Genomic DNA, 14,148 nt, shown 5'->3' with positions numbered 1-14,148 from the left:
TCTATATACATGATAATACTAGGTACCAGCTATCACCATACCAAGTTGTTACAAAATTTTGACTATGTTCCTTATGCTATACATTACATCCCAGTTACTTATTTATTTTACAATTGGAAGTGTGTACTTTTTTTTTTCTTTTTTTTTTTTGAGAGGGCATATCTTATATTTATTGATCAAATGGTTGTTAACAACAATAAAATTCTGTATAGGGGACTCAATGCACAATCATTAATCAACCCCAAGCCGAATTCTCAACAGTCTCCAATCTTCTAAAGTATAATGAACAAGTTCTTACATGGTGAACAAATTCTTACATACTGAGTAAGTTCTTACATGGTGAACAGTGCAAGGGCAGTCATCACAGAAACTTTCGGTTTTGATCACGCATTATAAACTATAAACAATCAGGTCAAATATGAATACTCGTTTGATTTTTATACTTGATTTATATGTGGATACCACATTTCTCCCATTATTATTATTATTTTTTTTTAATGAAATACTGAAGTGGTAGGTAGGTGTAAGATAAAGGTAGAAAACTTAGTTTAGTGTTGTAAGAGAGCAAATGTAGATGATCAGGTGTGTGCCTGTAGACTATGTGTTAATCCAAGCTAGACCAGGGCAATAAAACATCCACGGATGCAGATTTCTCTCAAAACAGGTGGGGAGAGGTTCTCAGCCTCACCTCTGTTGATCCCCAATTTCTCACCTGATGGCCCCCCTGCGACTGTGCCTGTCTTAGGTTGTTCCTCCCTTGAGGAATCTTACCCGTCTCTGGCTAACCAGTCATCTTCTGGGGCCATATAGGGAAATGTAAAGTTGGTAAGTGAGAGAGAAGCCTTATTGTTTGAAAAGGTTAGCTTTTTACTTCTATGCAGATTTATGCCCTGTGGCTTTTATGCCCAGCATTTGTCTTGAGGTATCGTTACCACTTGTAAGAATTATGATACTCGGTAAATTCGATATGAGGCACGAATTCTATTTAAGGGTTGTAATTAGGAAGGAAGAAGAAAAGCTATAGAGGTAGCAGACGGAAGAAAACATGGGGAGATTGATTATTTCTTTGACTTATCTTCTTGTAGAGTAATTTAAGCATGTATAGATTTTAAACTACTAATTAAATTGCGCACACACATTAACATAATAGGAATACAGTTACATAACCAAAGCAGATCTATAATTACCAGCCATCTCCAGTGAGGCCAAGAAAACCAGTTAGGCATCCTAGGCATTTGTGAAAATTTGTTTATGATATGATGGATATTGTCCAACTGTACATGAACAGTCTGAGAGAAATCAGAAAAATTAAAACAGCCCATTCCTGGGAATTGTTCACATCCCATATGTTCTTTTAACAGTAGATAGTCTATAGTCACAAGATTTTGGAGCGCTGCAACTTGCACTTCTCCTAATTCTTGGTTGAGTTCCGACAGTATAGATCCAGTCAAATTTGTTGTTTTACTGTATGCACAGGCCAGCTTAGATATCTCCTTCTTCATTCCAATGGCAAGTCCAGGAACCGGTGGGATGAATGCAGCTACAACTGCAGCATCGCCTGGATCTTTGTTGAGGTTTTTTGATGATCATCTTCTGGTATGACTCTTCCAGAGAGTGCTGATGTTGGAAGTTCTTCTTCATATCATATCTTAGTTCATTTTCTGGGTAGCCAAATAAGGCATTGATCCTCTGTATAAACACAAACAGACCCTTTGCCCACACTTTGATCTGCCCTTTATACCATTGTGTAGAACTCACTGGAGGTCACCACACAGGAAATACTTTTTTTTTTAAGAGAAAAGAACATTATCAGAAAAGTGTACCTCCATAGCCGATCATGTGACACCCTTTAAGTGATCAAAGTTAAGGATATTTAAAGCATGCATTAATCGTTGATTTACAGTTAGTTTTATCCTACCATGGAGTAATCCCCCTTTTCTTTCTTTCTTTTTTTTTTTTTGTTATCTTTAATCTACACTTACATGAAGAATATTATGTTTACTAGGCTCTCCCCTATACCAGGTCCCCCCTATAAACCGCTTTACAGTCACTGTCCATCAGCATAGCTAAATGTTGTAGAATCACTACTTGTCTTCCCTGTATTGTACAGCCCTCCCCTTTCTCCCACCCCCCCATGCGTGCTGATCTTAATACCCCCTTCTTCCTCCCCCCCCCAACCCTCCCTACCCATCCATCCCCCCCAGTCCCTTTCCCTTTGGTACCTGTTAGTCCATTCTTGGGTTCTGTGATTCTGCTGCTGTTTTGTTCCTTCAGTTTTTCCTTTGTTCTTACACTCCACAGATGAGTGAAATCATTTGGTATTTCTCTTTCTCCGCTTGGCTTATTTCACTCAGCATAATACCCTCCAGCTCCATCCATGTTGCTGCAAATGGTAGGATTTACCCTCTTCTTATGGCTGAGTAGTATTCCATTGTGTATATGTACCACATCTTCTTTATCCATTCATCTACCGATGGACATTTAGGTTGTTTCCAATTCTTGGCTATTGTAAATAGTGCTGCGATAAACATAGGGGTGTATTGGTCTTTCTCAAACTTGATTGCTGCATCCTTAGGGTAAATTCCTAGGAGTGGAATTCCTGGGTCAAATGGTAAGTCTGTTTTGAGCATTTTGATGAACCTCCATACTGCTTTCCACAATGGTTGAACTAGTTTACATTCCCACCAGCAGTGTAGGAGGGTTCCCCTTTCTCCACAGCCTTGCCAACATTTGCTGTTGTTTGTCTTTTGGATGGCAGCCATCCTTACTGGTGTGAGGTGATACCTCATTGTAATTTTAATTTGCAATTCTCTGATAATTAGCGATGTGGAGTGTCTGTTGGCCATTTGTATTTCTTTTTTGGAGAACCGTCTGTTCAGTTCCTCTGCCCATTTTTTAATTGGGTTATTTGTTTTTTGTTTGTTGAGGCGTGTGAGCTCTTTATATATTCTGGACGTCAAGCCTTTATCGGATCTGTCATTTTCAAATATATTCTCCCATACTGTAGGGTTCCTTTTTGTTCTATTGATGGTGTCTTTTGCTGTACAGAAGCTTTTCAGCTTAATATAGTCCCACTTGTTCATTTTTGCTGTTGTTTTCCTTGCCCGGGGAGATATGTTCAAGAAGAGGTCACTCATGTTTATGTCTAAGAGGTTTTTGCCTATGTTTTTTTCCACGAGTTTAATGGTTTCATGGCTTACATTCAGGTCTTTGATCCATTTTGAATTTACTTTTGTATATGGGGTTAGACAATGGTCCAGTTTCATTCTCCTACATGTAGCTGTCCAGTTTTGCCAGCACCATCTGTTGAAGAGACTGTCATTTCGCCATTGTATGTCCATGGCTCCTTTATCAAATATTAATTGACCATATATGTTTGGGTTAATCTCTGGAGTCTCTAGTCTGTTCCAATGGTCTGTGGCTCTGTTCTTGTGCCAGTACCAAATTGTCTTGGTTACTATGGCTTTATAGTAGAGCTTGAAACTGGGGAGTGAGATCCCCCCTACTTTATTCATCTTTCTCAGGATTGCTTTGGCTATTCAGGGTCTTTGGTGTTTCCATATGAATTTTTGAATTATTTGTTCCAGTTCATTGAAGAATGTTGCTGGTAATTTGATAAGGATTGCATCAAATCTGTATATTGCTTTGGGCAGGATGGCCATTTTGACGATATTAATTCTTCCTAGCCATGAGCATGGGATGAGTTTCCATTTGTTAGTGTCCCCTTTAATTTCTCTTAAGAGTGACGTGTAGTTTTCAGACTATAGGTCATTCACTTCTTTGGTTAGATTTATTCCTAGGTATTTTATTCTTTTTGATGCAATTGTGAATGGAATTGTTTTCCTGATTTCTCTTTCTATTGGTTCATTGTTAGTGTATAGGAAAGCTACAGATTTCTGTGTGTTAATTTTGTATCCTGCAACTTTGCTGTATTCCGATATCAGTTCTAGTAGTTTTGGGGTGGAGTCTTTAGGGTTTTTTATGTACAATATCATGTCATCTGCAAATAGTGACAACTTTTTTCTTTTTTTTTTGTGAGGGCATCTCTCATATTTATTGACTAAATGGTTAACAACAATAAAATTTTGTATAGGGGAGTCAATGCTCAATGCACAATCATTAGGGATTGTTTTTCTTATGTGCTTACATTAACATTTTTTTATTTTAGTATCATTAATCTACAATTACATGAGGAACATTATGTTTACTAGACTCCCCCCAACACCAAGTACTCCCCACAAAGACCATTACAGTCACTGTCCATCAGCATAGTAAGATGCTGTAGAATCACTACGTCTTCTCTGTGTTGCACAGCCCTCCCCTGTGCCCCCACACACATTATACATGCTAATCGTTATGCTCCCTTTCTTCCCCCACCCTTATCCCACCCTTCCCAGCCATTCTCCCCAGTCCCTTTCCCTTTGGTAACTGTTAGTCCATTCTCTGGTTTCATATTTCTGCTGTTGTTTTGTTCCTTCAGTTTTTTCTTTGTTCTTATACTCCACAGATGACTGAAATCATTTGGTACTTGGCTTTCTCCGCCTGGCTTATTTCACTGAGCATAATACCCTCTAGCTCCATCCATGTTGTTGCAAATGGTAGGATTTATTTTCTTCTTATGGCTGAATAATATTCCATTGTGTATATGTACCACTTCTTCTTTATCCATTCATCTACTGATGGACACTTAGGTTGCTTCCATTTCTTGGCTATTGTAAATAGTGCTACGATAAACATAGGGGTGCATCTGTCTTTTTCAAACTAGGCTGCTGCATTCTTAGGGTAAATTCTTAGAAGTGGAATTCCTGGGTCAAATAGTATTTCTATTTTGAGCTTTTTGAGGAACCTCCATACTGCTTTCCACAATGGTTGAACTAATTTACATTCCTACCAGCAGTGTAGGAGGGTTCCCGTTTCTCCACAATCTCGCCAACATTTGCTGTTGTTTGTCTTTTGGATGGTGGCCATCCTTACTGGTGTGAGGTGATATCTCATTGTGGTTTTAATTTGCATTTCTCTGATGATTAGTGATGTGGAGCACCTTTTCATGTTTCGATTGGCCATCTGAATTTCTTCTTTGGACAAGTGTCTGTTAAGCTCCTCTGCACATTTTTTAATTGGGTTATTTGCTTTTTGTTTGTAGAGGTGCGTGAGCTCTTTATATATTTTGGTGTTAACCCTTTATCAGATCTGTCATTTATGAATATATTCTCCCATACTGTAGGCTGCCCTTTTCTTCTATTGGTGGTGTCCTTTGCTGTACAGAAGCTTTTCAGCATGATATTGTCCCACTTGTTCATTTTTGCTTTTGTTTCCCTTGCCCAGGGTGATATGTTCATGAAGAAGTCGCTCATGTTTATATCCAAGAGATTTTTGCCTATGTTTTTTTCTAAGAGTTTTATGATTTCATGACTTACATTCAAGTCTTTGATCCATTTTGAATTTACTTTTGTGTATGGGGTTAGACAGTGATCCAGTTTCATTCTCTTACATGTAGCTGTCCAGTTTTGCCAGCACCATCTGTTGAAGAGACTGTCATTTCCCCATTGTATGTCCATGGCTCCTTTATTGAATATTAGTTGACCATATATGTTTTGGTTAATGTTTGGAGTATCTATTCTGTTCCATTGGTCTGTGGTTCTGTTCTTGTGCCAGTACCAAATTGTCTTGATTACTGTGGCTTTGTAGTAGAGCTTGAAGTTGGGGAGTGAGATTCCCCCTCACTATATTCTTCCTTCTCAGGATTGCTTTAGCTATTCGGGGTCTTTGGTGTTTACATATGAATTTTTGAACTATTTGTTCCAGTTCATTGAAGAATGCTGTTGGTAATTTGATAGGGATTACATCGAATCTGTATATTGTTTTGGGCAGGATGGCCATTTTGACAATATTAATTCTTCCTAGCCAGCAGCATGGGATGAGTTTCCATTTGTTAGTGTCCTCTTTAATTTCTCTTAAGAGTGTCTTATACTTCTCAGGGTATAGGTCTTTTACTTCCTTGGTTAGGTTTATTCCTAGGTATTTTATTCTTTTTGATGCTATTGTGAATGGAATTGTTTTCATTGTTAGTGTATAGGAAAGCCAAAGATTTCTGTATGTTAATTTTGTATCCTGCAACTTTGCTGAATTCCGATACTAGTTCTAGTAGTTTTGAAGTGGAGTCTTTAGGGTTTTTAATGTACAATATCATGTTATCTGCAAATAGTGACAGTTTGACTTCTTCTTTACCAATCTGGATTCCTTGTATTTCTTTGTTTTGTCTAATTCGGTGGCTAGGACCTCCAGTACTATGTTGAATAACGGTGGGGAGAGCGGGCATCCCTATCTTGTTCCCGATCTCAGAGGAAAAGCTTTCAGCATCTCGCTGTTCAGTATGATGTTGGCTGTGGGTTTATCATATATGGCCTTTATTATGTTGAGGTACTTGCCCTCTATTCCCATTTTGTTGAGAGTTTTTATCATGAATGGATGTTGAATTTTGTCGAATGCTTTTTCAGCATCTATGGAGATGATCATGTGGTTTTTGTCTTTCTTTTTGTTGATGTGGTGGATGATGTTGATGGATTTTTGAATGCTGTACCATCCTTGCATTCCTGGGATGAATCCCACTTGGTCATGGTGTATGATCCTTTTGATGTATTTTTGAATTCGGTTTGCTAATATTTTGTTGAGTATTTTTGCATCTACGTTCATCAGGGATATTGGTCTGTAATTTTCTTTTTTGGTGGGGTCTTTGCCTGGTTTTGGTATTAGGGTGATGTTGGCTTCATAGAATGAGTTTGGGAGTATTCCCTCCTCTTCTATTTTTTGGAAAACTTTAAGGAGAATGGGTATTATGTCTTCCCTGTATGTCTGATAAAATTCCGAGGTAAATCCATCTGGCCTGGGGTTTTTTTTCTTGGGTAGTTTCTTGATTACCGCTTCAATTTCATTGCTGGTAATTGGTCTGTTTAGATTTTCTGTGTCTTTCTGGGTCAGTCTTGGAAGGTTGTATTTTTCTAGGAAGTTGTCCATTTCTCCTACGTTTTCCAGCTTGTTAACATATAGGTTTTCATAGTACTCTCTAATAATTCTTTGTATTTCTGTGGGGTCCGTCGTGATTTTTCCTTTCTCGTTTCTGATTCTGTTGATGTGTGTTGATTCTCTTTTCCTCTTAATAAGTCTGGCTAGAGGCTTATCTATTTTGTTTATTCTCTTGAAGAACCAGCTCTTGGTTTCATTGATTTTTGCTATTGTTTTATTCTTCTCAATTTTATTTATTTCTTCTCTGATCTTTATTATGTCCCTCCTTCTGCTGACCTTAGGCCTCATTTGTTCTTCTTTTTCCAATTTCGATAATTGTGACACTAGAGTATTCATTTGGGATTGTTCTTCCTTCTTTAAATATGCCTGGATTGCTATATACTTTCCTCTTAAGACTGCTTTCGCTGCGTCCCACAGTAGTTGGGGCTTTGTGTTGTTGTTGTCATTTGTCTCCATATATTGCTGGATCTCCATTTTAATTTGGTCATTGATCCATTGATTATTTAGGAGCATGTTGTTTAGCCTCCATGTGTTTGTGAGCCTTTTTTTTTTTTTTTGTAGATAATTATTTTTTATTGAAGGGTAGTTGACACACAGTATTACATTACATTAGTTTCAGGTGTACAACACAGTGATTCAACATTTATATACATGATAATTCTAGGTACCAGCTATCACCATACCAAGTTGTTACAATATTTAGACTATATTCCTTATGCTATTATGCTATATTATTATGCTATTATATGGGATGCATTACATCCCAGTTACTTATTTATTTTACAATTGGAAGCGTGTACTTTTTTTTTTTTTTTGGTGAGGGCATCTCTCATATTTATTGATCAAATGGATGTTAACAACAATAAAATTCTGTATAGGGGAGTCAATGCTCAATGCACAATCATTACTCCACCCCAAGCCTAATTTTCGTCAGTCTCCAATCTTCTGAAGCATAACGAACAAGTTCTTACATGGAGAACAAATTCTTACATAGTGAATAAGTTACATGGTGAACCATACAAGGGCAGTCATCACAGAAACTTTCGGTTTTGCTCATGCATTATGAACTATAAACAGTCAGTTCAAATATGAATACTCATTTGATTTTTATACTTGATTTATATGTGGATACCACATTTCTCTCTTTATTATTATTATTTTTAATAAAATGCTGAAGTGGTAGGTAGATACAAGATAAAGGTAGAAAACATAGCTTAGTGTTGTAAGAGAGCAAATGTAGATGATCAGGTGTGTGCCTGTAGACTATGTGTTAATCCAAGCTAGGCAAGGGCAATAAAACATCCTTGTGAGCCTTTTTGCTTTCTTTGTACAATTTATTTCTAGTTTTATACTTTTGTGGTCTGAAAAGTTGGTTGGTAGGATTTCAATCTTTTGGAATTTACTGAGGCTCTTTTTGTGGCCTAGTATGTGGTCTATTCTGGAGAATGTTCCATGTGCACTTGAGAAGAATGTGTATCCTGTTGCTTTTGGGTGTAGAGTTCTATAGATGTCTATTAGGTCCATCTGTTCTAGTGTGTTGTTCAGTGCCTCTGTGTCCTTACTTATTTTCTGTCTTGTGGATCTGTCCTTTGGAGTGAGTGGTGTGTTGATGTCTCCCAAAATGAATGCATTGCATTCTATTTCCTCCTTTAATTCTGTTAGTATTTGTTTCACATATGCTCCTGTATTGGGTGCATATATATTTATAATGGTTATATCCTCTTGTTGGAGTGACCCCTTTATCAGTATGTAATGTCCTTCTTTGTCTCTTGTGACTTTGTTTTGAAGTCTATTTTGTCTGATACTAGTACTGCAACACCTGTTTTTTTCTCCCTCTTGTTTGCATGAAATATCTTTTTTCATCCCTTGACTTTTAGTCTGTATATGTCTTTGGGTTTGAGGTGGGTCTCTTGTAAGCAGCATATAGATGGGTCTTGCTTTTTTATCCATTCAGTTACTCTGTGTCTTTTGATTGGTGCATTCAGTCCATTTACATTTAGGGTGATTATTGAAAGATATGTACTTATTGCCATTGCAGACTTTAGATTCATGGTTACCAAAGGTTCAAGGGTAGCTTCTTTACTATCTAATCATCTAACTTAACTCGCTTATTAAGCTATTATAAACAGTTTGGTGATTCTTTATTTCTCTCCCTTCTTATTCCTCTTCCTCCATTCTTTATATGTTAGGTGTTTTATTCTGTGCTCTTTTGTGTTTCCTTTGACTGCTTTTGTGAGTAGTTGATTTTATTTTTTGCCTTTAGTTAGTATTGGTTGGTCTGCTTTCTTTGTTGTGATTTTCTCTGGTGACATCTATTTAGCCTTAGGAGTGCTTCCATCTACAGCAGTCCCTTTAAAATATCCTGTAGAGGTGGTGTGTGGGGGGCAAATTCCCTCAACTTTTGCTTGTCTGGGAATTGTTTAATCCCTCCTTTATATTTAAATGATAATCATGCTGGATACAGTATTCTTGGCTCAAGGCCCTTCTGTTTCATTGCATTAAATATATCATGCCATTCTCTTCTGGCCTGTAAGGTTTCTGTTGAGAAGTCTGATGATAGCCTGATGGGTTTTCCTTTGTAGGTGACCCTTTTCCTCTCTCTGGCTGCCTTTAATACTCTGTCCTTGTCCTTGATCTTTGCCATTTTAATTATTATGTGTCTTGGTGTTGTCCTCCTTGGCTCCCTTCTGTTGGGAGTTCTGTGGTCTGACAGACTATTTCCTCCCCTAGTTTGTGGAGGTTTTCAGCAATTATTTTTTCAAAGACACCTTCTACCCTTTTTCTCTCTCTTCTTCTTCTGGTACCCCTATATGCGAATACTGTTCCGTTTGGATTGGTCACACGGTTCTCTTAGTATTCTTTCATTCCTGGAGTTCCTTTTATCTCTCTCTGCCTCAGATTCTCTGTATTCCTGTTCTTTGATTTCTATTCCATTAATGGCCTCTTGCCCCTCTTAAAGTCTGCTCTTAAGTCCTTCCAGAGGTTGTTTTATTTCTGTATTTTCCCTCCTAACTCGATCCTTTAACTCTTGCATATTTCTCTGCAGGTCCATCAGCATGGTTATGACCTTTATTTTGAATTCTTTTTCAGGAAGATTGGTTAAATCTATCTCCCCAGGCTCCCTCTCAGGAGTTAACCCATCTGTGTGATTCTGGTCTGGATCAAATTCTTCTGCCTTTTCATGGTGATAGAGGTAGTCGTGGGCAGTTGGCACATGTGTCAGCTGGGAGAACAAAGTCCCTTCCTGCTTTCTGGTGGCCTTGCAGGTCCTCAGAGCAGCATCCGGTTTTACTTCCTGAGCCGCAGTGGGCGGGGCAGCTGTCGGGGCGGCCCGGAGCCCTGCAGGGAGGAGCAGGTGCACCAGGTGTGCTCTCCTGCGAGAACGGCGACCCTTGGAGCCCTGTCCTGGCTTCCTCTGTCTGTGGGCACCGGTGGGGCCTCTGAGTCTGGTCCGGGCAGCTGCGGAGAAGGCTCTGGGGAGTTGCTGTGGGCATGGCCGCTCTCAGGCTACTCCCCTGCTGTGGCGGGCCATGCCAGAGGGGGAATGGACGGGAGGCTGTTTATCGCCGTGAGGGACTTCAGAGCTGCACTGCCTCCCAGGGGGCTGGAGCACCTGAATTTCCCCAGGATTCCCAGCTGCTGGGCTGAGCGTGCCAGGACAGTGCAGTCCAGTTGTGAGGCCCATGTCCCTTTAAGACTTTCAAAAAGCTCTCACTTTTCTTTTGTCCCAGGGGCGCCGGCTGTGGGGACCCGCTCGCAGGTTTTACTGTTCCGTTTCCCTAATATCCAGCACCCATGCGATGTGTGTCTGCACTCCCGGTGCGGATGACTAGGGCTGGGTATTTAGCAGTTCTGGGCTTCCACTCCCTCCCTGCTCTGACTCCTCTCCTCCCACCAGGGAGATGGGGGTGGGGGGCAGACACTTGGGTCCCGCCGGGTCATGGCTTGTATCTTACCCCCTTCATGAGGCACTGAGATCTCGCAGATGTAGATGTAGCTTGGCTGTTGTACTGTATCCTCTGGTCTCTCTTTTAGGAATAGTTGTATTTGTTGTATTTTCAAATATATATATGGTTTTGGGAGGAGATTTCCACTGCCCTACTCACGCCGCCATCTTGGCTCCTCCTCTAACAGGGATTTTTTTTAAGGTAAAAGTCAATTATCTCTATTTCCAATGCCAATGAAACCTAAAGGGTATTGCCACTGCACACCATGCAGAATACTGATGGCACAGCCTGCATTCAGAGGCTAATGGAGAAGGGGGGTTAGGAGGATCCCATGGATCAAGGAAACCGTTACATAATGTTTTCCATTATAAAGTCCCTCAAGTCACATATGAGGAACTGCATCTATTAGGAATCATATTACCCTAACATCTACCTTCTCCATTACAGAGCAGTTTTTACAAAGGCCTCCAACAATGATCCTGAGTACATCTCAAATTCAGCAGGTCCAAAGTAGAACTTGTCTGTCTCCCCAAAATGTAACCTGCTCCCATCCTTTTTATCTGTTTAATGGCATCACTATCCCCTGCAGTGCTAATATTAAACATATGGAGCCACCTCTAACTCCTCCACTGCCCCCACACTCCTCTCTGTCAGTTTACCACACCATGTTTCCCATGTTGCAGCAACAAGCTCATTGGCCAGTGTCCTTACTTGCACTGTGTCTCCTCCATTCTAAGTCCATTCCCCCTCTAGCGTGGCCCACCACAGCAGAGGAGCAGCCTGAGAGCGGCCATGCCCACAGCAACTCCTCAGAGCCTCCTCCACAGCTGCCCAGACCAGACTCAGAGGCCCTGCCGGTGCCCACAGACAGAGGAAGCCAGGACAGGGCTCTAAGGGTCGCCGTTCTCGCAGCAGAGCACACCTGGTGCACCTGCTCCTCCCCGCAGGGCTCTGGGCCGCCCCGGTGAGAGGAGAGGAGTTGGAGCAGGGAGGGAGTGGAAGCCCAGGACTGCTAAGTTGTCCAATTACTCTTCCTCAAGTACCATCTACCTGCCAAATTCTTTACTCATGTCACCTGGAAATGCCTGCTTCTTCACCTGACCTTCCCAACTCACTCCCCAACATTCAGAATTGCTCTCCTTCTCTTGTGAACTACCTTTCATCTGTTATAAAAAGTATAGTAATATTTTGCCCAGTATATTTTCTCTCTCCTACCAGTTTAAACTCCTGGAGGGCAGGAAATATATCTTATTAATATATGCCCAACATAGCACTAAATACACAGTACACATTTAGTAAGTGTTTTTTGAATTGAATTTTATCTCAAGATGATACAGAAAAATCTAATCAGAGGGTTATTACTATTGCTTTTATTTTTTACAGATTTACAATTAAAAACAAAGCCCTGCACAATAAAACAGATAAAAACAGCAAGAGTGGCTAACATTTGTAGTTTTGTAGAACATGTGCTTTGTGCCAGATACTGCTCTCTGTACTCTCATGTTCTAACTCATTTAATCTTTATAATACCCTATGGAATAATACGGGCATTATTAATCCTACTTTACACTTAAGGGGAAAGAGGTGCAGAGAGATTATTTACCTAAGGTTATCGCAGTATTAAAAGATTAACAGAATTTGAACCCAAGCATTCTGATTCTAGAACCTGGGCTCCTTACTTCTCTGCTTCTTTGGGGTCTTCTGGAAGCCTGTGCTGTTGAAATAACAGGTATAGAATGTGATCACCTGGGTTCTTTCTCTGGTAAGACAAAGGGGCTGAGGAAAATGAATGGTTCAGGCCAGGGTCAAAGAAATTTGTGTGATCAACTTCAGTAAAATACATTTAAGTGAATCTAGGAACTTGATTCCAGAATAAATTACAACCACTGATCAGCAGAAATAATAATTTATAGTAATAAAACACAAATAATAGTAGTTAGGAATTATTAAGAGTTCCTATATACCAGGCCCCATGTTAAGTGACTGATATTCTTTCAATAAAATAAAGAAGAAGAAAAAAAAGTGCCGTGAGGATGGTACAATTATTATCTCCAGTTTCACAGAAAAGGAAACTAAAGATTAGATCACTAAAATTTTGCTTTAGGTCTCAACACTCAAAAGTGCTAGAACTAGGATTCATACCCAGGTCTCTGAGACTCTACAGCATAGGCACTTCATACTATGCCATATGTCTATGGAGGGAAGAAAGAGGAGGGCCAGGCAGGATAAAGTAAGGGCATAAAAAGGGCATATATTTGTAATCTTTTACAGTGTTTCTAAGGCCCAGTGGAAGATGAGCTATTAGAAAATGATTAAATATAACAAATTAATTTGATTTCAAAGAATAGAGAAATCTAAATGCAATTCAGTAAGTCTGAATACTTCAAAAGAAACAAAAGCTAATGAAAACCAGGGCTATTATCCAAGAAAGATTTTGGAATGTTAGTCCACAACCCTCCTAAATAAACCATGTACAGAGAAAACCATAAGGGACATTATGTATACTTCTTGACTGAAAAACTTCTTGCTTCATGAAAGCAAAAATTTAAGCCTATGATTCAAGTTTTTTTTATGGAAAGCATAGTAAAGGCCTATTTGAGCTCTTTATTAAAAACAGCTCTAGTTCAAAGAAACTTTATTTAATAAACCTTTTCCATCTTAAAGCTCATCTTGTCCCTCTGAAGTTCCATCTTGTCCCTCTCAGCAGTTAACTCACACCAAACTCCATGCTTATCTGAAATCTGACCAAGTTCCCCATTCAAATACTAGAATCTACCCTGCATTATCTTGGGTATCACTACAACTTGACTGTAGGTATGCGTTGTTTTATACATTGCATAATCCTCTCCTGCTAACTCTGATAATATTTGTAAGGAGGGAAAAAAAAAAAGACCTAAGCTGTAAAATCAGAGTTATGGAAGTCAACCTATACTTCATTTTATTTTACAGTTTATGTTTGTCTGTGTGTAAATACAATAATCCTTCGTATGAGACTTTCAGCTACAAAGAAATGCATATTTATATGAATTTCCCCTTTCCTTAGCCCCTCTTAATTCCTCTTAATTCTAAGTACTCTAAATAAAATGACTTTATGTTTCCAGACCCTAGGGATTTATTTATTTTGGAAGAAATCATTTAATAACTCACTTTCACTAAATACCACAAGAGCCATATAATT

At 39.3% G+C, this 14,148-nt stretch overlaps 1 protein-coding gene across 5 annotated transcripts in view; it reads right to left on the bottom strand.

Annotated features, from left to right (window-relative positions):
• Nucleotides 1-14,148, bottom strand: part of MRTFA (myocardin related transcription factor A) — a 103,178-nt gene that overhangs the window by 36,436 nt on the left and 52,594 nt on the right. The window lies entirely within an intron of this gene.

This window comes from Manis pentadactyla, chromosome 10 (assembly GCF_030020395.1).
Source record: "Manis pentadactyla isolate mManPen7 chromosome 10, mManPen7.hap1, whole genome shotgun sequence".
Taxonomy (NCBI): domain Eukaryota; kingdom Metazoa; phylum Chordata; class Mammalia; order Pholidota; family Manidae; genus Manis; species Manis pentadactyla.
This window is presented reverse-complemented; position numbering and strand designations above follow the sequence as displayed.